Genomic DNA, 25165 nt, shown 5'->3' with positions numbered 1-25165 from the left:
TAGATATAATATACAAGTAGGAATTTGGCACCAGGAATTTGGGGGAGGTGCATGGGGGATGCAAATTGAATTTCACGGGGGTGGAGGCAAAACCAACAAATTTTGCCTAAAATTGCCACAAATTATTGCTATTTGGCTTTTTTGCCTTAAAAGTAGGGGGAACTGGGGTCAAGAAAAATATTCGGGAGAGCAACCCCCAGTGCCGCCACTGACCAGAAAAGTGCATAAAACAGAGATAAGAGATTGAGAGAGAAATAAATAAGTCATTGACACAAATGAGAAACAATCAGTAAATTAAACTTAAGTCCTTTATAATTATCCCATATGGGCCCATATATGAGCTACACCTATTATCAACACTACAACCAAATAGCCCGTAGTTTCCAATAAATATTTCAATATTTGATGAAGTGAAGATTTATTTGAATTGGAACAGAACTCAAAAGGGTGACAAAACTGACAGAAAATAATCTTTGGATATAATTTATTTATGACATTCTGTAGCATATCACACTGTGATCATGGCCTCAATCTATATGGTAATCTAGCTTGTTGTCAAAGACTTGTTGGTTAGTGTTGAAAAAAGGCTTTGTGCTCAGTGGCAAAACCAGAAATTATAAGTCGTGAATGGCAGGCCTTGATTGGCAGGCCACTGGGCAAAGACAAAGGGCACCATGCATGGCCAGCAAGTGACGAAGAATGCCTTGAAGTTGACAAAGATCTGGGGCACCAAGATGGCCTCCCTGAATTTCGAGCCCTGGTGCATGGGTATGACAATTTGAGTGAAACTGGCAATATTTACTCAAAATAGTAAAATTTTCAATGATTTTTGGTTTGATGAGGAAAGGGGACCTGGGGGACGGGAATGGGTAAATAGCCAAATAGTTGTCGTAAAAATACCCGCCCCACCAACATTACATCATGCTGCCACTACTTGTGGCAAGTTATGAATTCTTCACAACAAGCTGGGATCAACTTTTCAAAATAGGTTTCAACCATGCATGTAGCTGATGCATAATACACATTTCTTTTATTTCTGAAGAAAAAAATCATTGGAACTTTCAATCCTCCATAGGCATTTTCATAATATTAGCAGCGGAAGTAATAAAGATGTGATGTGATCCCCGTGAAATTGAAAAAAGTACACTGCATAACAAAATTGTTCAATATCCATATCAGTATTAAATTATTTGTTCCTCACATTTCAAAAGCTGAAGTATCTGTCTGCTGAAAACAAAAACATTTTTTTTTTACTGAACTCAAAATTGATTTTCACCTCATATGTGATGTGGTATATTGAAAGGAGACACTTTTAGGCAGGATCATAAATGGAGAAATAACAAAAAATCTGTCCAGGAGTGATTTTTTACAATTTGGGTTTGTTGAAAAGTTGTGATGTTAATAAATGTTTACAATATTGTCTGATAGTTTCAGACTGGAATATAACTGGCATCTTGTATTTTTTCAGACATTTTTATAGGTCATTCCTACTCACAACATTGTCAATAATATTTTTAAAGGCCGATATCTAGATTTCCAATTTCATAATACCATATAATTTATGAACTCAATATCTTCGCTTAGGAATGTCCCATTTCATCGAGGACAACAGCGTTGTAGAGCAAAATATCTCTATATTTAAGATATGTAAAACACTCAAAACTGATAACTGCCCAAAAGTGTCTCTTTTTGATATACCATGTCACATATTTCCTTTTTGCTTGACAAAACCAAGAGAGTGCCTATTACACATAAACAGCTATAAAAAAAAAAAAGACTTCCTTTCTTGCATTCACGACATGTTTCGGCTTCCTCTACAGTATACAGGAATCCTCTTGAATAAATTCTGTATAAATTCTGCATGTGTTATACAACATGCAGTATCAGTGACACAATAGATAAGAAAAGAACCTGTAGCTTTTTTATCACCACAAAATCGATTCTCACAAAATACATTTGACTTAGGTAGACTGACAATATTATTTATACGTCCTACCCAGTCTCGTTAAGGCTTTCAGCGGGATCCCGCAAAGTGGGGCGATACCTAGTCCCATTTTTTCACATGTCTGATAGTGGCAATTAGCACCTCGTAGGTGTTCGATAAAATCAATGGTCAATAATAGTAGTGGCACCAGTCGCGATGCGCTGCTTGATCTGACGGACCTCTGCACCGTGCACATTGAATAAACAATTGGCAGTGTTTACTCTGGCTTAAATCATGGGTCAATATAACTGATAAAATATTCTTGGGAGATGTGAATGTGTGATAAATGGATGAATATAACTGTTTACTGTTACAGTAACCAGCTATTGTTGAAGGTATCTAGCGATTTTTTTTTTAGTTCTTTCCAGGCATGACATTTTACACCCGTCCGGTCGTGGTGAGTAAATTTGCGGCCGGTCGATTAAAGGTTTTTTTTTTAAATCAGCAGACTGATGAACATTTCACGGTTGCGCGGTCTACGGGTATATGTATGAAGTGTAATAAATAAAAAAAATAAATGATGCTCCCAGGCGCATATACATTCTGACTTGTTTATTCCTTGATTTTACTGGAGGCTTCCAAAAGTTGGTTGTTCAAACAAAATTATTCGTACGAACTTTAATTAAAAAAAAAAAGATTATCATAATATGTTGACGCAGGCCTCAAATTAATCGGCGGCATCAATTGTTGCCGAGATGCCCCAAAATTTAGTTAACTTTCGGCGGTACAGGTTGCCGTGCCCCTCTCTGACCGCGTTGTCATCGTGCTCTTTTGAATCAAAAATTATCGTTCAATATTGCAAGTAAAATCCAAATCAATTATTAACGATCTACGCCGCAACAAACGCCTTTTGCGTGAATTTCTTATACCTGTGATTGAGCTATAAAAATACCATGACATTGGAATTCCCCCATTAAGCGCGCACCATGACTTGATCGACCAATTAACCCCGCGCCCTTCCATGCAAAAGCGACCCTTGGACCCAGTATTTACATATAAAAACATTTCCGGGAACTTTAATATGCTTAAGTAGAAGATGAGAATCTATTCTCATCTTTTCTGGCTCAAGTCATAAATACCGGGATAAATACCCAGTGAAAATACCTGGAGAAATACATGTGACCATGGTCCCCGAAGTCACAAAGTTAATGATCATCCACCGTAAACATCTATAAAGTGATATCCATTTGCTCAAACTTCGACGATCAGGAAAACAAAAATGTCTTTTCCACAGTACTGGGCCAAACAGTTCTTATTTTCAATATTGCGTACACTAAAATTCTAGAACTTTGTTTGCTTTTAATTTTCCTTCGTGAGGCCTACACAGTACCACTTGAATTAGTTGTTGAATCTGATGAGACAAATAATTAAGCAATGATTGCTCCATCATCAATCGGAAGGTCATGTATAGTCCCCCATTTGTAGGAATCATGAGTCGCTGTGATTGCTTACAACTTTACCGTGAGAAAATGCCACTGTATACCAAGAGAAGTACAAAATGGCATAGCATAGGCCCATGTACTAGACGTTATACACTATGGGAAGCACCACTATTTTTCCCGGGGAGGGGCTGGACTATATTTGAAGAAAAACAAAATTTCGCCCACTGGGGCTGTGCAATGATAATTATGAGCCCCCTCAGAATTTTTCTGAGCGGCACGCCAAAAATCGCTTGCCCCCCCTCTCGGTTTGCCAAAAATCACTTGCCTCCTCCCCCCCTCGGCCCGCCAAAAAATCTTTGCCCCCCCCCTCGGCTGGCCCAATATTGCTTGCGTCCCCCCCATCCTTTGCCTTGAGAAGTATTGCCCCTTTAGACCCTGTGCACGTGGGATGCTGGTGAATTGATATTCGATTTTTGTCGAATCCCCCCATTCAAAGTTGCAATGCCCCCCCCCTGAATAGGCTGGTCAAGTGTTTTGTTTTGTTTTATCTTTGTTTTGTTTTATCTTTTGTGTGTGAGTGTGTGTGAGTTGGTGGTTTGTTTATATAGGCCTAGTGGGATAGTAGTATGTAGTACGTATTTTTATCCTTCAAAACTTCAAGCCTGTACCCCCCGCCACTCAACTGGGGTGTCCCCTAACTGCAGATACAAAAACAAACAAAAACATGAATATTCAAAAAAGAAAAAAAACATTAGCCAGGCACTACTACCTCCCCCACCCCCCCGTCTTAATGGTGCATCCCTAAAACCAATTACCATGGTAACAGTTGATGGGGACGGTGTCAACATAGCATATTGTATTCATCGGGAGTTTGTAAACAAAGTGGTTGAAACACGTGGCGGTGAACCTTTGTGCAGTACTGCTGCCGTACTTGCAACCAATCACAACGTAGGAAAGACTTATCTAATTATCGTTTTATGAATGAAGCTGTCGTCAACATGTTCATACTGTGATCTAATTGGTTGGATTATTATGAAGTCATGTTTTAATATAGGGGTACTTTCCACCAACATTGCATGTTTTGAAACTCCCCAAACAGGTGTTCATTATAATTAGTTGAATAAATCTTGGTGGTATTTTTTTTTTTTTTTTTTTTTTTTTTGCTGAACCATGAAATGGTATCAGCCTATATTAGTACAAATAAAAAAATAAAAAAACACTTTGGTATTAATATAGCCCCGGGAAATATAGCCCGAGGTACTTGCATCTCCACTCCAAGGAGGCCAAATATTGAGAAGGCCGCGAAAAAAAAAAAAAACTTTCAAAGAGCTGACTCAAAATATTATCCATTTCATATGTCATGATCCAATAGATGTTGTAGCCTATTCTTGTAAATGCACATCGGGACTCTGGACACCCAAAAGTTGACAGCCCTGATTGAATCGCCACCGTATATTAACATCTATTAACTTATGGGCTAATCTGTTAATTCTGTTTACCACTGGCAAAGTGTGTGACTTGAACTCGGTTGATCGGAACTGTGTCTAGGCCTACTCTACCCTAATTGCCCACTTAGATTTCCACTTCACACATTACTTTTGCCAGGTAAAATCAATAAGATTATAATAACCTGCATTGGGTTTGCCATGTCAATTACATATAATCAGATTTGTCACTTCACACATTACTTTTGCCAAGATTATAATAATCTGCATTGGGTTTGCCACGTCAATTACATCAGATTTGTCACTTCACACATTACTTTTGCCAGGTAAAATCAATAAGATTATAATAATCTGCATTGGGTTTGCCATGTCAATTACATATAATCAGATTTGTCACTTCACACATTACTTTTGCCAAGATTATAATAATCTGCATTGGGTTTGCCACGTCAATTACCGTACCTCAGATAAATCTGCAGTTAGTTCACACATTAGATTTGCCAGTTAAAGTCAATATTAAAAGAGAGAGAGAGGGAGGGAGAGATATTGGTATATAAACTTGCAGAGGAAAGTTGTCCTCAGCACCACCAACCTCCCCCGCACTTGTTAGATTCTTGAGCAGTGGCGTGGCGTCATGGGGGTGCGTACGTTCCCCAATCGATCTGAAATTGTAAAAATCCCATAGGAAATGGCGAAAAATGGCTTGTGCCCCCCCATATGATAACCCACGCTACGTCACTGTAGGCCTCTGGGACAAAAATCGGGGTCAACAATTCACAACTTCCGTCAGCAAAAAAATTCAAGTTTGTGCCCCCCCCACCTGTCCCGAAAACCTTGCTACGCCACTGTGTAGTAGACAAATTAACTAGACATTATTACATATTATTAGCCAGCAATATTGTTGAGAAACTGTGACAACGTGACTGCCTCACCCACCCCACCCCGCCATTAATATCAGATACCCCAATAACAATCTGTGCAATAATTTTGAGCCGGGGAGGGGGGTAAAGGTTGTCAAATGAGGTGCCAAACTCCCACCCCCAGCCTGCCAACAAATATTTGCCTTCTCCTCCTCCAAACATGCCAAAATTGTTGGGATCCTAATTTGCAAAAAAAACCCACTTTTTTTAGAGCATTATGAATGTGTGCCAACTTCCCCTCCCCAGCTAGCCAAAAATTGCCCCCTCCCCCCGTTTCCCCTCCTTCCGGCTGGCCAAAATTTCTTACCCCGGCTCATAATTACTGCACAGCCCCTGATGTGAACTCGTTTCCCCACACGGTTGTCCCGGACGGCTGTACACATTGACCACAAAGACTGCCGCCCGGCGTTACCATGGTTACAACTTGATGCATAGTACCTGCCAATGATGGGACTTTCCTTTTTCGAACCGTTAACCGGTTTCTTCAAGCTAGATCTAAAACTATATCGCATCCTTGTATGTTGGTATAATAAGTTAATACGATCAGAGGACACGTTTGGGGAATAAAATTAAAAACTTTTTTTCGGTACAAAATGAAAGATGTGAAGTAACAATATCGATATTCAAAAAGGAAAACGCAAAGGTACGGACCCGGGGGGGGGGGGCACTTCAATTTGAAATGGATAGGGCTGGCACTTTCGCACTAAGGTGCATTCGGTGAGAGCAAAATGTAAAAAATATGTGGTCATTGGGTGAGAACATGACTTTTTCATGGAATCTTTGGGTGAGAACCGAAACAGCGCCACAGAAACCTCGAAAATCAAATTTCTAGTTCTAAATGGCTTCAAATTAACAAAATCAGTGATAAATGAAAGTTGCTGTTCAAATTGAACTTGTATTAAAGGGTCTTTGGGTGACAGATTAAATGTAAAAATAGGGGGTCTTCGGGTGACAGAGCATGTGTTCGTAAAAAAATATAGGGTCTTTGTGTGACAGCGATGTTGAAAAAGGGGTCTTAACAGCCCTACATACGCGTCACCTCCAAAGTTGGAGTGCCCGCCCCCGAGCACGGAGACGACTCCTATCTCCCAATAGATTATTTTTAGGTAGGTGGCAAAAAACATGAAAAACCGCGATAACGGACGCACCATTAGATTCTCAGGGTGGGGGTAGGAAGTTTTTAAAAAAAAAAAACTTCACCCACTAGGCCTACATGAGCAAAAAAAAAATAATTTCCCCACCAACACTAAAAAAAAAAAAGAAAACCTTCCCCACCTAACTGTGTATAATGCATGAAATTTAAAAACAAAACTTCCGCCTTACCATGGTGAAAAAACCAACCGCCTCCCCGACCCCAACTTCCTACCCCAGTATCAAATGGTGCGTCCCTAACACAGGAAAATCCCCAATCAGAGTGCATGTAAATAACATACTTGACCCGTTGATAAACCTATCATATTGGTGAGCGGTTGGGGACCATGTGCATGTAACCATAGTAACCAGACGGAATGGCGACAACACAGGTGTGCGTGTTTACAAACATAATTTTGATATTGACTTTTAAAATTCAATATAAAAATGTTTTATCCGCAGTGACGGTTGGGAATTATGGGAGGGGGAACGGCAAGAGGGAGGGGAAACAGATATTGGTATATAAGGGGGTGGCATTTTCTTCGGAAGGGTGGGTCCCAAATATACTGGGGTCATAAATATTTGGAAAAGAAAAGAAGGGGGTCATTTATAATATATTTTTGATGACCAAAATGTAGGGAGTCACAAAATGACCACATATTGTGTGTTTTAAACCTCTTTAGGGGGTAAGGTGTATCGGTGGTGGGGGGGTCATGAAATATTTGTTGTCGAAATAGGGGTCATAATTTTATTGGCGCCCGACTTTTTGTAAATTTGGAACCCCTTCGAAGAAAATGCCAGCCTCCTAAACATGCGCTGACAATTTGATGGAAAAGTTTCCTCTGCACCCCAATCTCCCTCCTTCTTTTGTTAGATTCTTGAGCTCTGGGCACCCCAAAATCGGGGTCAACAGTTTACAACTGCCGTTCCATTGACAAAAAAATATAGCAAGTTTGTGACCATCCCATCCCCCCTCCGTTCCGAAAAACTGGCTATATACACGCCACTGGGTACTCCCCATTCCTTACAGAACTAATTTTTTTGAATAAACAAATATTATCCTGTTTTGCCAAATAAAACATAAATCCTAATCCTAAAGTCATAACTAGCAATAAAAGTCAAATTTTAATATTTAGCCCCGGGATCTACGCCTGTGGTGGAATAGATTGCTAATGGGATTGGAAAAAATATTTTCTTGGAAGTAAAGTGAATCCGAAACATTCTCCGCCCCGGCTCATAACTATTTGCACAGAACTCGTTTCCCACACTGTGATTGGTTATGCGTCCCGGGTTGTATGTACATGTTGTATACCATATACCCATGATATACCAGACATCGACCACAAAGACCACCGCCCGGCGTTACCATGGTTACAACTCGATGCATGGTAGTAGTACTGTACCAATGGTATGGGCTTGTTGGCACTATTCCAGCTGTTGCCATGGTACTAAATTGTACATGTATTGCAAGCATGTCAAGTGAGCCCTGCGCCTGCTGTACTGGTTCCCGGTACATTTCAAAATTTCAAGCCATTTTTGCGATGGATGTTAATATCCGATGATGTACCTGAATGATAGTGAATTGGGATTCCCTGGCGGGCCCACCGCGCTGAGCGCTGGCGGGATCTATCATTCTATGTCAAGGCTGTGTTCATTGAATTGAATTTTCTAGTGTAGTCAGCCAGAATATTAGAGATCCGAACTTTTTGGAAAAATATCAGCACAAAGGCGAAAACAACGCTGCCTCCTTCACCCTGATTTTCACAGATATCCGATAGGCTTCGTGTGAGGTTATCAACAAGATGGATGATGTTTCGGCTCATAGTAGGCATCGGGCAGGCGAGCAGCAGTGCAGGGCATATCCATGGATCGCGCATGGGATCCGGGCATGGGATACCATCACCGATCCTTGAGCGTCCATGCATGGTCCATCATACTCATAGACTCCATCCATATGTGACGCTTTTTTTTTGGACATCGATGACTACGTTTTAAAATGGAAATACAATGCAATATTCACTCTAGGGTCTATGGAAAAAATAAATTAATGACCCTATACCATCGGTGTGCATGTGTTGTTCATGATGAGATGGAGAACAAGCATGACAAGTATCTGACAAGAAAAAATGCTGTCATCGGACGACTAAAAAAATGTAGTGGGGACATGTGGCAAAAATACGAAAAACACTGCTGAAACGTACAAAAATTATGTCTTAAAATGAAAAAAAGCAATACAAGCAATACAATTGCAGGTAAGAAATGTGCAAGATAGGCCTATATGCCTAAATTATCACAATTCTTGTGATAATTTAGACCTATATCTTGCACATGAAGACGTATGTCTATAATACCAAAATAAATTTACCTTCAACTTGATCCCTTGATGTTTCAAGTTGAGCGTCTTGTTGATTTTTAAAGCGGGTAGACCTACACGATGTGTCGATCGAATTCAAATTATTGTTCAACCTTCAAGGATCAAATCATCAACACGGCGAAAATATATCACGACTGAAGAGTTAGGCTACCTGGCCCGCTAGCATCAGGCCGCTCTCTAGGCTCGCTCACGCTATGTACAGCTCATCATGCATCAGCTGGCGGGGTTGCGCGACCTTCATCTGTATCACTGGACTGTGCTGTCGATGCTTCCACGAGTCCCTGGTCTCGATGCCGGGTTACGCGCAAACTTTAATATTGAACCACATAACAACAAACAGTAAATTAGAGCCAAGAATTTTTTCCTTTTTCCCACAAGAGGCGAGGTCCAAAGAAAATAACTAATAATTATAGGCCTATCATGATTTTTTAATTATTTTGATCGCTATGTGTGTTTTGAATTGATGTTGTTCAGTTTTTCCATTTTGTTTCAAAAGAAATCGCTGGGATGTCATAAAATTAATATTCAATTCAATTAAAGTTTATTTAACATATCGCAAATATATCATAAATTGCATAGTTTCACCAAAATCGATGGTAATATCCACAACCATAGGATGGTGATAGCAATAACTAAATATTTATCACGACATGCCATGAGTTCACTTTTTACTTGGCTATTATGATTAATATAATATAAGTATAAAACCTCGGAACACCGATACCCGTGCGGAGCTACCCGGACAGCACAGTACACCTAATGACCTTGTGATCGCTAGCATACTAAACATAAATACAATTATATGTTAATTATCAACTCCACAACATCATACAGTTATATGTAAATTATCAACTTCACAATATAATCATGATTAAGATATTAAGTGGACATGAGTTTCAAATCAGTGACAACACAAGTGACAATGTTTGTTCTTCCTTGCTGCCAACTAGGTATGTAAATAGATTTGTGCTTGCAGCTTACCGCGGAAGGCTTCGTATTGAGTTGATGCGATGGTGTTTATTGATCAGTCTCACACTCGTGATCAAACAGATTAGCTGATAGCAACTAATTGGGTCGGCGGCCTGCGGTATAAAAAAAACAATGGATTCGCGATATGCGGCGGGTCCGTTCTACTGCAGGAAACCTTATAAATAATATTGTCAGTCTACCTTACTAGATCGTATTGCGTATCCTGATGGAATAAAAAAAAATAATACGTCTCAAAGTTTGTGAAGATTTTAAATTCCAATGTGGAATGCATTTTTCCTCCTCTTTTATTTTTGTTTCATTTTCCCATTCAGATGCTAAAAAAAAAAAACGTTTTTGCCTGAAGGGATTCTCCGTTTTCATGCATCGGCATGTTTTGGCTTCCTATACAAATTGACATAGCACACAGGAAATACTCTTGAATAAATTCTATATGTGTGTTATCGCAATAGGAGTTGCTGTGAGCCAGATCGTGCAACAAGCGCTCTTTCTTGACACTACAAGGAAAGACGATGTTTAAAATTGAAGAAAAAACAAGAAAGATTTTTTTTTTCACAAATGGAACAAAATCCAAAGCTACTATAGATGCAAAATTTTAACAATGTATGTGACATGTCCATCAGATATAACACTTTGGAAATCATTCATGTTAATTTTTCATTATTTTTATTACTCTTTTGGGTATTACTATTGTATCTAGAGTATATTCATTTCATAATCTTACAAAATCCGAGTCTGCAACTTGTCTGAGTCAGAGTCGAAACTTTGTGTAGGGCCTACCCAGTGGCGTGCATCGTGGCCGCCCCAACCCGGGGGCTGAAGAAGAAACAATTTTGCGCCCTTTCTTAACAGCCGAAAAGGTTGACCCAATTTTTTCACGGTCGTTTGAAAAAGTGAAGAGCAAAAAACAAAACAAAAAAAAAAAAAAAAAAAAAACGATTTTAGGCGCTAGCGTCCCAAAAGCAACACTTTTTCAAAATTTATTATACTTTTTCAATTTTTGGCGCCCTTTTTATTTGCTAATTGTTTTGTCGCCCTTCCTTTTTGCCGCCCTGTTTTTGCCGCCCTTCTTCTTCCGCCGCCCTTCGCTTTTTGCCGCCCCCTACTTTGACCCCGGGGGGCTGGCGCCCCCAAAGCCCCCCCCAAAATACGCGCATGCTACCCCTATTATCTTGGATGTTCCACACATCTTTCTAATAGCAATATGTCATCAAATGCATTTGCAAAACTCAATATCCACATGAAAATTGGTTTTGCTAATATCCACCGATCCATCATTGCTCTCATCAATTTATATTTTCACATTGAAATTTTTATTACTTCTTCTATTAGCAAATGTACTTCCTTAGCTTACAAAAGTACAAGTGACAACAATCTATGAGAGTTATTTATAGTATTCAAGTAATATAAAAAGGGTGTGGCATGGTATTTGATTAGTCTCCTCGCAGCCAGTTTGTTTCCACACAAACAGTCTGCCAATGATGACGAACTGGTCCTTTTTGACAACGTCATCCAGCTTGACGTCAAACAAAGCTTTCAATTGGTCTGTCGGCTAGACGGCTACTTAATTATTCATGAGCAATTTTGACCCGCCATCTCGCCAGATGACTGAGGTCAATCAAGTTCCTGTATGTACAGCTCTACGGCTACATACATGTAGCCAATCAGAAACGGCGTTATAAGTGGCCATTGGCAGATTGTTTGTGTGGAGGGAACGGAACCAAACTGGCTGCCGTGGAGACTAGGTATTTGATATACCATGCATAGCACAAAATTGTTTTGACTTCTAATAATTGATAGCCAAGATATTACAACTTATGGAAGATAGTACAGTCTGAAGTCATTTTTAAATGGTAAATGTCTCATTTGAGACAAAGTATCACAATATGCTAATTAGGGTCAGGGGTTAAAAACCCTAACTCTAACCCTAACCCTGTAACCACTGACCCTAATTAGCATATTGTGATGGTCTGTCTTAAATGAGACTTCTACCTTTTAAATGCTGCTTGTCCAAACTGATCTATTATCTGAGCATTAGAATATTTATATTTTATCATTATCGGTCTGTATCTCTTGTTCTTTCAATATTTTAATCAAAATATGCAAACAAATTTACAAATGATTGGGGATTTGTTGTTAGACAAAGCCAATGTTTTGTACTCACTTTCTGAGCTTTTGACGACCGGTTACACTCTCAGAACATTGGATAAAAAATGAATGGGCAGAAAACAGTTGGTTAAAAAAATGCCCAACAATGGTTAAGATTCTTGAAGTTGGGCAAAATACAGTTTAATACATGGTTGGTCAAACCTGTCAATATGGTATTTACACAATGTTGGTTAAAAGTTAACCATCAACCTTGGTAAAAAAACATCCTTTTCCCGCCAATAAAGTTGGGCAAAGTATGGTTTTGCCCAACCATGGTCACATGGTGTTCCTTTGCGAACTGTGATTGGTCATTGTGTTGGGCAAAATGCATTTCAGAAAACAAGATGGCCGATATGAGTGGCTTGCTGCAAAGCGGTGGATCGGGGTCCTCAAGATCTGTTGGAGACATTTGAAGGTATGAAATTATATTATAATGTATATCATTTCGCCGGGAATAACACTTAGTTTAAGTGTGTGCGAGGCCGAGACTGTGAGCAAGACTTACGATGCTTTATCGACGACAACTACCACCACAACCGGTAAAGCTTAAGCTTAAGCTTACCGGTTGTGGTGGTAGCTGTAGTCGATAAAGCAGCGTAAGCCTTGCTCACACTCTGGCCTCGCACACTTAAACAAGTGTTATACCGATAAAATGTTTATAATATAATTTCCTGCCTTCAAATGTCTCCAATTGGTTAAAATATGAACAATGAAATGAACTTCCCATTCATAGTGTTTAACCAACTATTGGTTATATTTTGCCCAACATGCTTTGCCCAACTGGTTGGTTACCGTAATGTTAACCAGTAGTTGGTCAATGTTTTTAACCAACCTGTGGTTATATTGTTAACCAACCCAGGTTGGTTAACAATATAACCAACTGTTGGGCTGTTCACCTGTAAATACATGGTTGGTTAAAATTTTAACCAAGTTGGTTAAAATTTTTAACCAATGTTCTGAGAGTGTATGTTATCTTGTAATTAAGTTACAAAAAAGTTCACTATTAAAACTTTTTCCTTCAAATGGTGTTTTTTTCTTTCTGGCTTCATCAGTTGAGGTTATCAGCGGGGGATGGGTCAGAGGGGAGCATGACCCAGGGCCGTCGCTAGAGGGGGGGGGTATGGGGAGTGACACCCCAATACACAATTTTGTCTCCAAAAATTGACAGTTGTCGTCAAAACCATGTGATTGTTGGCAAATGTAGTAAAAGCTATGTGTGATTGTCGGCAAATTGCAAGAGTCATCTAAAATATTAATGTGTTACAAAATTGTGCTGTTGTTACATAAGATACTTAATATAGCTATTGTTAATGTGATAGTAGTTACTCGTTAATAGAAAATCGTCGAAATATTTTTTTTTTTTTTTTGGCTGCTACGTTTTAGGGCTTTTAGGGCGCTAGCGCTTATAATCCTTTTTTTTTTTTTTTGCTCTTCACTTTTTCAAACCACCGAGAAAAAAAAAATTGGGTCAACCTTTTCGGGCTGTTGAGGAAGGGGCTGCAAAATTGATTTCCGTCGGCAAAACATGCTCTACACCCCCCAAATCATATTGGTCTAGCGACGCCCCTAGCATGACCCAGTGGTGTTTGCTAGACTAAATCCTCCAAGTCCTTCAACATCTACGCACGGTCATCGGGTTGTGCTGATGGTGAGGACTGAATCGTTCAGCAATCCAATATTGGTGCAGTGAAAAATGCTAAAATATGAATATTTAGTAGATTTTGATTACGTCATTGCTTTCAGCTACTATTGTGCCCCATTCTTCGTTCATGATGCTACCATGGGAATATAAAGACAAACGGATCCCTGATTGAAACCCGACATTTGGCTGATTTGGGTAGCTTTTGTTCGCTATACATAAAGCGAGCTTGAAAACAAACAGCTGAGTACCGATGCAGGGAATAAACCTCTTTGCCAGCGAATTTGGTAGCCGATGTTTAAATTTTTTTTTCTGTTGCGTCCGCCATTAGTAGTTTCTACAATTTTCCCATTTTTAAACCAAAATAATCAACTTTGCACGATTTTTAGTCATCATGGTGAAACTTTTGTGGTTTTGTAACATATTGAGTCCATTGCACACCGTCATATCGCAATATTTAACTTGATTTTGAGAAGGAAAGATCGTCGCCACAGACCCCGCTCAGACCACACAGTGACATGGATGCACTGACTATGCACACTGCACAGCCTCGGCATTCACGGTGCGGTGCAGTGGCACTGGTGGTAAACAATGTAAGTATAAAAGCTGAAGTTATTTCAATTATTTTCACGTATAATGTGCATGGTTTATAAGGCCATCTTTTACACCGTAAACAAGAGCAGTGTCGTGACTCATGACTGATTCACTCATATTGTAGGCTAGGCCATGTAGGCCAGGCCCGGGATCAGGCCATGAAAAAACATCAGTCATAAACAACCTGTATCAACAATGACAATTGATTTGATATGGCCCCGGATATGGCATGCACGCAGTTGAGCACCAGGCCCAGGCCTTGCTGTCTAAATTTTAAAGCCGAGTGGTTAATCACTCGCTAGCATGATGGTACGCGAATGGTTGAATTTTCACAATACGCTTATTGGGGTATAGTCAAATAGAGTTTCGGTTTTAAAATTCACGTTCAAATGCACGCGAAAGACACTAATAATTGTACCTTTCTAAATCGTTTTAAACACTTAATTAAGCTGGCTGATTTTGTGAGATTAGCAGCGAGTAATATTTAGTGTCCATGGCGAGTGGAAAATCGCTCACTAGAAATTTTTTTTTTGGGGGCGGCGGTGGCGGCGGAGAGCGATCGCTCACCTAAAAGTCAAGCGGCAAGGCCTGGGCGCAATAATTATAGGTAATTATGAATGCGTATTACTTATTGCTCGAGAAATTAGACACAATAATGCATATATGCGCTGATGTTGATGCATCTAATGCACAAGCCCCAAAGGGGAGACAAAATAATGCATGTGCGCTGATGTTGGTGCGTCTAATGCATGAGCCCCGAAGGGGGGAGACAAAATTAGACGAATCGACATCAGCGCAAGTGCATTATTTTGCTTAATTTCTCGAGCAATAGGCAGCGTTCAAATAGGGCGGTCAGCCGCCATTGGCCTGTAACTTTTTGGCCTGGCGGTAATTTTTCTGACTGGCATCTAGTTGCTGGCGGTAACTTTTAAGGTCAAACCCGGCTGCCCTGTAACTTTTGAGGCATATTTGAACACTGGCAATAGGGCCTACGTAATATGTGTTTATTAATCTATTTCAAACAGTTAAATTTTGCCGCCCTTCCTCAACAGCCGAAAAGGTTGACCCATTTTTTCCGGCTTAGTTGTAAAAGTGAAGAGCAAAAAAAAAAAAAAAAAAAAAAAAAAAGATTTCAGGTGCTTGCGCCCTAAAACTTAAAAGCAACACATTTTGATGTATAGCAACAATTTTTCAAAAATTTGCATGCTTTATCAATTTTTTCTGCCCTTTTTATTTATTAATTCTTTTTGCCACCCCCTTTGTTTTCGTTTTTGCCGCCCCTGTTTTTGCAGCCCCTTCAATTTCGCTGCCCCCTGATTTTACCCTGGGGGGCTGGTGCCCCCAAAGCCCCCCAAAATAAGCGCATGTCATACACGACAAGAAAAAAACACATGATTTTAACTTTTTTTATATAACAAATCAAATTATCACTAAAAATGTTGGAAATTAGAACCAAATATAAACCCGCCCGAAAAATGAATCAATCCTATGTGACACGAACACGCATGAAACACCGCCGTAATCGCAGAGTGCACAATATACACAATCAATTTCATACTTTTCTGATTGGCTGCTTTGATAGGAGTGTATGAATTGCTTTACGCTAGTTGTGCAATGCAGGACTGGCGCATGATTATGTGAATTTACGCGAGAAGTCTAGAGGCCCCTCTTGTAAAACTTTTTTCCATTTTAAGATATTATTTCTTTAATTTCCCCAACTAGGTGATACTGATGTCAACTTGATGTGAACTGTACAGTTGCAGCAACTGCTTTCAGGAGATGGTGGCTTTTAATGAGAATGTATAGTGATGAACTCAACAGTACTACTGGTGCAACAAAAAGCTGGTATGTACAATGAGTAACCACTAACCAGGGACTGCCTTTTGAGGAGAGTGACATTCATGCATTTAAATTCAGGCGCAGACAACCCGGGCGGACAACATGATCTTTGAGGGCACCTTAAGTTTGTTCGTTTTTTTATAAGGTGGAACAAATAAGACTTAAATTGTACAAATGTAACAAGAAACAACATGGTATTGATATACGTGTATGTAGAATGGCATGCACGCACTGCCATGCAGGTGGTCGCAAGCAATGCTTAAATCAAATGCTATTTGTGCGTAATGCGTGACTGGCGACGCTTACAATGTATGTGAATTTACGCGAGCATGAGTTGGGACTTTATTTTACTTAATTTCCACCCAAAAAGGTGCTGCGCCAGCTCTATACGCAATCCACGATAGACCACAATGAGTCCTGCTCCCGACCATAATTTTTTTTCGCGTTGGACAATCACACAATTTGGGAAGAAACACAGAAAAAGCAGTTTTGCCAAAAAAGAAAAAATGAACTGAAAAAGCTTAAAAAGAAAATTGACAATCTCAATGTTAAGGCGTAAGGTTTTTTTTTTTGTGAAAATTTTTATCGCAAAATTTACAAAGCGGCGGAAAAAGCGGAAAATGTTGGGCTTTTTTTTTATAGTTAGTCCTGACTCCCATCTCACACATGATGATGAGCTGATCATAGTTTAGCCTTTAGGCATGAATGGGCAAAATGCCAAATTGCAATCGTGTGCTACGTACACTACGGATGCACCACCATTGATCTCCAACACAACTCGCATGCCATACAAGTCACACACAGATGCAATTATGATCAAATTTTTATCTAAAAGGTGCGAGTAAATCTGCAGTTTACTTTTGTGTGCAAATAAATGGTAAAACAATATCCAAAAATATATTTTGAATTGGTACCGTACTTAGGCCTCCCATGTAACTCTTGGGCTTGCAGCATGGAGAAGCCCAATTTCAGAAACCTGGAGGCACAGTGAAACATGTTTGTTCTTGTAAAGCGTTTCTCCATTTTAATATTTTGTTTCTTGAATTTTCCCAACTAGGTGATACCAGTGATGTCAACTTGATGTGAACTGTACAGTTACGTTGCAGCAACTGTTTTCAGGAGATGGTGGCTTTTAATCAGAATGTATAGTGATGAACTCAACAGTACTGGTACAACAAAAAGCTGGTATGTACATGTACTATGATTAACCAGGGACTGCCTTTTGAGGAGAGTGACTGAGAGCATTGCTCTCTGCTGCTCTTCTTAAGGCGTACTACACCCCTGCCCAATTTTGTGCCTATTTTTGCATTTTTCTCAAAAATTATAGTGCATTTGTGACAAGTAAGATATGTATATTATAGGGGCAAGGACTACAACTACTGCACTGGAAATTTTATTTCAGCACAAACAGCAGTTGTGGAGTTACAGTCAAAAATGAGGGAAAACCAGTATTTGATCAATAAATCAATAACTTCTTGCCTTGAGTTGCTGAATTTTCAGTGCAGTAGTTGTACTCCTTGCCCCTATAATATACATATCTTACTTGTCTCAAATGTGCTATAATTTTTGAGAAAAATACAAAATTAGGCACCAAATTGGCCAGGGTGTAGTGTAGTACCCTATAAATCTGATATAGGAGAGTGATGTTTGATTTTAATCTTTATGTGAAACAGCTCTCCTTGGAGGCTCATGAAGAGCTATTTATTGCTCTCCTTCAAGTTCCAAAAGACAGTCCATGAGTAACTGCTATATTGGTTGATGAAAGGATTAGGCCTGACTTAGTAACTCAGGCCCCAAGATAGTAACTTCAAGCCCCAAGATAGTATCTGACTTAGTAGCATGGGCCCCTTATTTATAGTCAGGCCCAGGGTTGTCACCACGCTGGACTGGGCCGTCTGGCACTCACTAAATTGGGGTTTTTTAAAGTTGTTTTTTTTCAATTTTTTTTTACATTTCGGAAGTGGATGATGATATTTCATCATAAAAGAGGAAGAAAAATTTTTTAGGGGTGGTACCCTCAAAGCCTATTCCCGATCCTAGCGTTCAACTAAAAGATAGTGCGAGGCGAGAGCTTTGCTCGCCACGCTTTGCCTTCAATATTTTAACCAGTACTATTTGGGTCCTGGTGACAACCCTGGTCAGGCCCGTGCTACTAATTCAGGCCCAAAGATATTTTTTCTTTCTTTTGGGGATCTGTAGGTTGTTCAATATTAAAATCTAAATATTTTAATTTATATTTTGGTTATTTTTCTTTACAGATGAAATATGAACTTATTGGAAGGAACCACCTGCAGCAACAAGCTTAAGCAAGAGACAGGTAAATGCTCCATAGCAATCACCTGTGCCATATAGAATGTCGGCACTTCAACTAAAAATCAAGCGAATTTAACTTCGAGGGCAAAACTATTGACAGAAAAAGACATTGTCAACATATGGCTGTTACGGCCTACGCCTACCTATCAATTAGGTTTAGTGGACTAGCTAGCTGGTAGCCACTAGCCATCACTGTTAATTTGGAACATGTTTTACCACAGTGGAACTCATAATATATAATTATGATAATGTGGACTACAATTAAGTCAACAAATACTGGACACAGTGGTAACGAGGCGAGTGAAAAAAAGGCGAGTTAAAAAAAGGCGAGTTAAAAAAAGGCGAGTTAAAGAAAAGGCAAGTTACCCCCCCCCCCCCACAGAGATTAGGGTGGTTTTTTTTTCAATTACCCCCAAAGTAAGCTAAAGATGAGTTACGACAAAGCCATCAAAGTCCCACCAGCGAGTTACGGCAAAGCCATCAAGTCCAAATGACGATTTACGACAACACAATCAAATCGGCGAGCTACAGCAACACTATCAAGTCCTGTAAGAGAGTTACAGGAATGCCGTTATGATGAATGGAAAATGGCTTTCACTATAGAAAAATTATCCAATTTGTGTACATCGTGGAACATACTCTTTGCGTGGCTGTGCGTAGTAAGCAGTTGTACGCAGATAGCCTCGCTAATATGGACGCGTGAGAGTAGCATTATGCGCATGTGTAGTTAGCATGATTAGTTGCGGAGTAACAAGCGTAGTTGAATGTTCCACGATGTACACAAATTTAATATTTTTCTATAGTTGAGGTTCATGATGATGAGAAAAAATCCATTTTACCCTAAATCAAATTGTAATCTTAACTTGCTGATAAGACTTGCCATAACTTGCTGATGGGACTTGCCGTAAATTTTAACTCATCGATGGGACTTATCGTAACTCGTCTGCCAAAAAATCTTAACTCAATGGCGAGACTTCCCGTATTCTCAGCAGGGATCAATCTTTAACCTCTGCAGGGACCAGAGGATATTAAACTTATCTGACTCGCCATTTTCTCTCGCTCTTACTCGCCCATTTTTAACTTGCCAATAACTGTCCCCTTACCCTGTTAAGCTACGTATGACTTTTGTATGTACCAATTTTACAGACTATGAATTATAGTAATAAATAAATAATAAATAACCTAGAAGAGAGGGATGTGGTGTGGGTTATACATGTACCTGTATGTATTAAACAGTGGACAATAATTAGATAATGTTAATTTTCAATTTTAGTGATCCTAGCATCCTCTTTTTATATAATTTTTAGGTAGATATCCCCAAAAAAAGCTTATTCCCAAAATTGCAGTTGATTCCGATTTTGCATTTGCGAGGTATGCATGATTATTTGTTGTAATTTTGTTCTGGTGTACCAGAACATAATTAAAATTTCATGATATTTCTGCTAAACAAATTAATCTGCAAGAAATTCTTTGTACATAAACATTATGTAGCCAGAGGTTTCCAGTGGTATAAAAATCTTTTTATTGAGAAAAGTAGGGGGGATGATGCTGTGGATCACAATCACAAAATGCCTTACTTCCAAAAGCAGTAATTTCAACTGCACTGACTACGGAGCCCCCAAAGTGACATGGAAGAAAAAAATCGAGGTCTGGCTTAGTAACTTGGGTCCAAGATAGTAACTCGGGTCCAAGAGTAACTCGGGTCCGAGATAGTAAATTGGGGCCCTGACTAGTAGTTTTGGGACCCCGAGTTACTATTTCGGGGTACGAGTTACTATCTTGGGCACGAGTTACTAAGTTGGGCCCCAAGTTACTATCTTAGACCCCGAGTTACTAAGTCGGGCCTCGAATTACTATCTTGGACCCCGAGTTACTATCTCAAGGCTATCTCAGACCCCGTTTTTTTTCTTCCATGTCACTGCGAGGGCTCTGTATAAATCAGCACAGTCGAAACCTAGATTTCGCCTTGGTTTGCAAGAATCAAAATCCATCCTAGTCACTGCACTTACTGTATGATACAATGAGAGATTTTGATTCTCGCTTCCGAATATTACAAGAATCATTACGAGAATCGATTCTGTGATTCTCGTTGAAATCTAGGCCCTGACAGTGATGAGTGATGTACAATTTCATGAAAAAGTGTTCAGAATTGGCTAGGCCTCTTTGGTCATACTCATAGTTTATTAGGGTTGCAGATTGGACAAAAGTTGGGGACGTGGCAACTTTCAAAAATAAGTAAACTGAGTAATCTGGATATCAGGTACTTCATGTTAAAAGCAGTTTTATTTCCTCCAATTTTTATTGATTTTTTATTAATGCAACTTTTCTTAGTGTATTTTTCAATTAAAATAAATTGATGTTTGTTTAAATCATATTGACCATATCAAGTTGTTATCCTTTTTGTATCAGTCATGTGTTAGAAAAATAAAATGAAAAGAAATATAACATGTGCCGGTATCTGTGTGTTTTCAGGACTAATCGATATTTGATGTATTCGGTGATAATTTTTCCAGTAAAAAAACACAAACTTGTAAATGTTAGAATTTATAAAATGAAACGCAATTTTTCATTAAAAGAATTAAAATGTGCATGCCTTCTGGTACATCTTACCCCGGACTTTTTAACCCTCAATTTTGTTACCCCTCCGCTATTAAGGACTGGTTTTATTCCCTTTTAGAACCCAATATTTTTGATCCCCACATTTTACACCCCACCAAAGAAGTCATGAACACTCCCTAAGAACATAAGGTCATGAAGACGTGTTTACATGAAAAACTCTGCCAAAAAAGAAAAACATTTTTAAATGTTGTCAAAATATTTGTATTTTTTTTTTTAAAGTTCAAAGTTGAATTTATTTATTAAAACGTTGAATGCCCTTTATATAAACCCGACTTTTTTTTGCTTTTGAGAAATCTTAATGAAGGCATAGGGCAAAATTCTGCAATCAGTTTTGTTGAACTATTTAGAGACTGATATGAAACAACATCCCTGGACCCTGGTTGAAAGTAGTAGGACTACAGCGTGAATTTTTTTTCTGGGTTTTTGGGGAATCAGTTAAAGTGAAAGTCGAGAGAACGGCATTTTGTGATTGGTTTTCTTTTTAACCAAAAAGTGAAAAATTAATTTTGCAAAAGTATAAAAAAAGTCCCCAAATATCACAATTTGTGAGCGTAACGAGCCAAAAATCAAGTTTTTAACGTTTTTTGGTCTAAATAAGAAGGTCCAAATCCGGGGTCCAAATCTTAGGAAGAAAGTCCACTTTTCACAACCCCCCTTGGAAAAAGGTCTACTAATAATGGTAATAAGAAGAATATTAAAGAATAAGAATGATAATGATTTGTGGCAATGAAAGTAAATTAAAAACAAAAATATTAAACTGTTGCTCTTCCAAAAATCCCGCATAAAAATCAATTAATGCTGTCTATACACCGCTGGCTGCAGTTATGATTGTCCAGATTTCGACAATATGCAAGCTATGACGTAAGCTCATTACTTATTCATGACATAGTCTCCTCAACCCGGGCCTCAGCTGCCATGGTTTGAGCGGAACAAAACTGGCGGTGTGGAGACTATGAGAAAAAGTTTCCTACTGCAAGACGCTTTCGTGGAGCCAGAATTCTGGCTCCAGACGAAAAAAGTGCACCAAAATTTTTCATGTTACGAATTCAGGCCCTGAATAAGGCAACGTGAAGGATTGTGGGTAATATAAAGACGCCGCAATTCTGGGCCTGGAAGGATTCAGGCTAGGTGTTTGCACTCATGGAAACAAACAAAGCTGCCACACAAGAGGAATGTATGGGGTTCTATAAAGGAGATCCTAAAGCTTGATATAAAGGGGTGTTATATCCATCCTTTAATGCATTATTTTTCTTGGGAGGTGTAAAATGCCCCAAACTTTTATTTTTATACAGAATTGCCCCATACTCATGCATAAACCACAAGCTTTTACAGTACCCAACTGTCTATTGTGTTCACAACTCACACTCTCTCTGTGGAATAGCTTTAACCTTATTAGCTAAATCGTCCACAGGGGTAGTGTGGATTTTAAATAGAATAGCGCAATCTTTAATGCTCAAGTCTATAGTTTTACACTAAACTAGAGATTCTACCCCAGGTTTTTTTTTACAAACTAGAACACCATTGAAATACTTTGTTGTTTCTTTCTAGACTTTGAGCAATGTATGGATTTTTTAGTTACTGACATTTCGAATGCAACAAGGGATACATTTTCGAATACACTGAAAAGGTCACATCTCAAAACACTAAATTTTTCAAAAATATTCTTTTTGAAGTGTGTACTATAGCAAAAGAGAGCAATATTCTATTATTATTTTTTCTGATGCCAGACATGCTAGAGGGGATTCATCTTAAAAATACACACTTTGAATATCCTTTCTGCAGTTCAACCACAGTGGAAAGCAATGTTATTGTTTTTGGTCTAGTCTATACTGGGCACAAAAGGTCACCTTACACTTCAAACAAAAGTGATTTCTTTAAGGGAAGGGGTATGAACGTTTGGGCAGTATTTATTGTGGGACATTAGAGTAAAGCCAAGAATTTTCTGCTTTACAAATGCTAAATTCTGCTTTTCTCCGCTTTGTAATTTTAGCACATTTCTGACATAATAAAATTTCACAAGAATCTTGTGACGATCATTGCGATTTGCAAAGTTGGGATGGGTAATTGGGTATCATGGCTGCAATGGGGCGTTGTACGGTAAATTTATGACGGATTTTACTTTATTTTGATGAATTTTGAAGACCCATTTCATTTAGTATTTTATTTATTTCTTTTCAATTGTATTTTTTCCTTTTTCTAGGTCATTTTTGCTTATTTTTTTTATTTTTTTCTCAGAAATGTGTTTTCACGTAACCTCCAATTCCATGATTTTATGGAATTTCAAGTAACGCTGAAAATTCTTGGTTTTACATTAGAGCATATCAGACATATCGAATTGCATTCTGAATACGAAGAATGTCCTTCTGATATCAAATAATTTTGATTTTTTGAAATTCGCAATGTAATACACATTTTATGGCAAATCATTAAAATTGATATTTTTATATTTAATAGTACTGAAAGTAAACTTTATAAATCTGATGATTTATACTTAAAGTGTATGTAGGTGGGATGAAAAGCCGACTATCAATGGAAAATTTTGACCGTTCGTATTGAAGATATGGATTTTTTTTCCCAAAACACCAAAAAAAATTAGGTCTTTTTGGGAAAAAAATCCATATCTTCAATATGAATGGTCAAAATTTTGAATTGATCGTAGGCTTTTCCTCCCAGCTACATACACTTTAAGAATATATCATTAGATTTATAAAATTTACTTCGAGGACTGTTATATATCAAAAATTTGAAAATATCAAATTTTAATAATTTGTCATAAAATTTGTATTATATCGTGAATTTCAAAAATGAAAATTATTTGATATCAGAAAGACATGCTTCAGTATTCAGAATGCAATTCGACACGTCTGAGGTGCTCTCATGTCCCACAAAAATACTGTCTAAACGCTAAAAACGCTCATTCCAGATCCCTTAAGACACTAAAACTGAATTACAAACAAAACATGTTGATAGAACTAAAATCAGTAAGAACTGAAGATTGCACAAGCTATTTGAATCTATTTGCATGTGCTTTGTAAGTTATAAAAAATGATGTTCTGAAGAGTATTTTGAAGTGCTTGGTCCTGTTATTTGCGTGTAGTTTCCCATCTTTACAATTCATAATTTTACGCCCACCCCGAACAGGATAACTTACATAATAGAGAGGATGTGATTTCTAAACATACATATCATACGCCCGTAGGAACGCCCGTATATATCTATTCAAAACCACTCTCATGTGACGCAATTTTGAAAAGTGGCGTAGCATCATAGGGCAAGGGGGCACATGCCCCCCCCAATCAATCCGAAATTTAAAAAATCCCAAAGGAAAATTGCCGAAAAATGGCTTGTTCCCCCCACCCGCCCCCACCCCCCCCCCCCCAATCATGGTCGCCCCCCCCCCCCAAATGTGATGACCCAAGCTATGCCACTGTCAATACCAGCATTTATAGATGTTCTTTGTAAATATTTGTGACTGAAATGTTGATCAAAGATTAATTCTAACTACCTTACCATAAACTTATTTATTCCATTTGCCTTTGTAGTGGGTAATGGATTTTTTTTTTATCTTAACATGTTATTTACAAAATCCATTAGTCAAAGTGATTCTAACAAATAAAGTACAAAACACTCTTTCTTTAAAAACCTGTATCCTAGGAAACCTGTGATCAAAATTAGACAATTTGTTTAAAAGCTTTAGCTTGCTGCTTCCTTAATCTCTTTCCAGTTATTGATGACAATCTCACAATAAAGCACACCTGTCAGGTTTCCATGGGAACGATAGACTCTTATC

At 38.6% G+C, this 25165-nt stretch overlaps 1 protein-coding gene and 1 long non-coding RNA gene across 2 annotated transcripts in view; one reads left to right on the top strand and one right to left on the bottom strand.

The window, feature by feature from the left end:
* LOC140138676 (potassium channel subfamily T member 2-like) overlaps nucleotides 1-25165 on the bottom strand; it is a 222648-nt gene that overhangs the window by 138593 nt on the left and 58890 nt on the right.
* LOC140138677 (uncharacterized) lies at nucleotides 13967-19530 on the top strand. The gene is made up of 4 exons (XR_011857042.1): nucleotides 13967-14603; nucleotides 16327-16449; nucleotides 17501-17628; nucleotides 18702-19530. It is a non-coding gene; the product is annotated as an uncharacterized lncRNA (long non-coding RNA).

This window comes from Amphiura filiformis, chromosome 18, assembly GCF_039555335.1.
Source record: "Amphiura filiformis chromosome 18, Afil_fr2py, whole genome shotgun sequence".
Classification (NCBI taxonomy): Eukaryota; Metazoa; Echinodermata; class Ophiuroidea; order Amphilepidida; family Amphiuridae; genus Amphiura; species Amphiura filiformis.
Note: the sequence above shows the minus strand (reverse complement) of the source record. Positions and strands in the feature narration are given on the sequence as shown.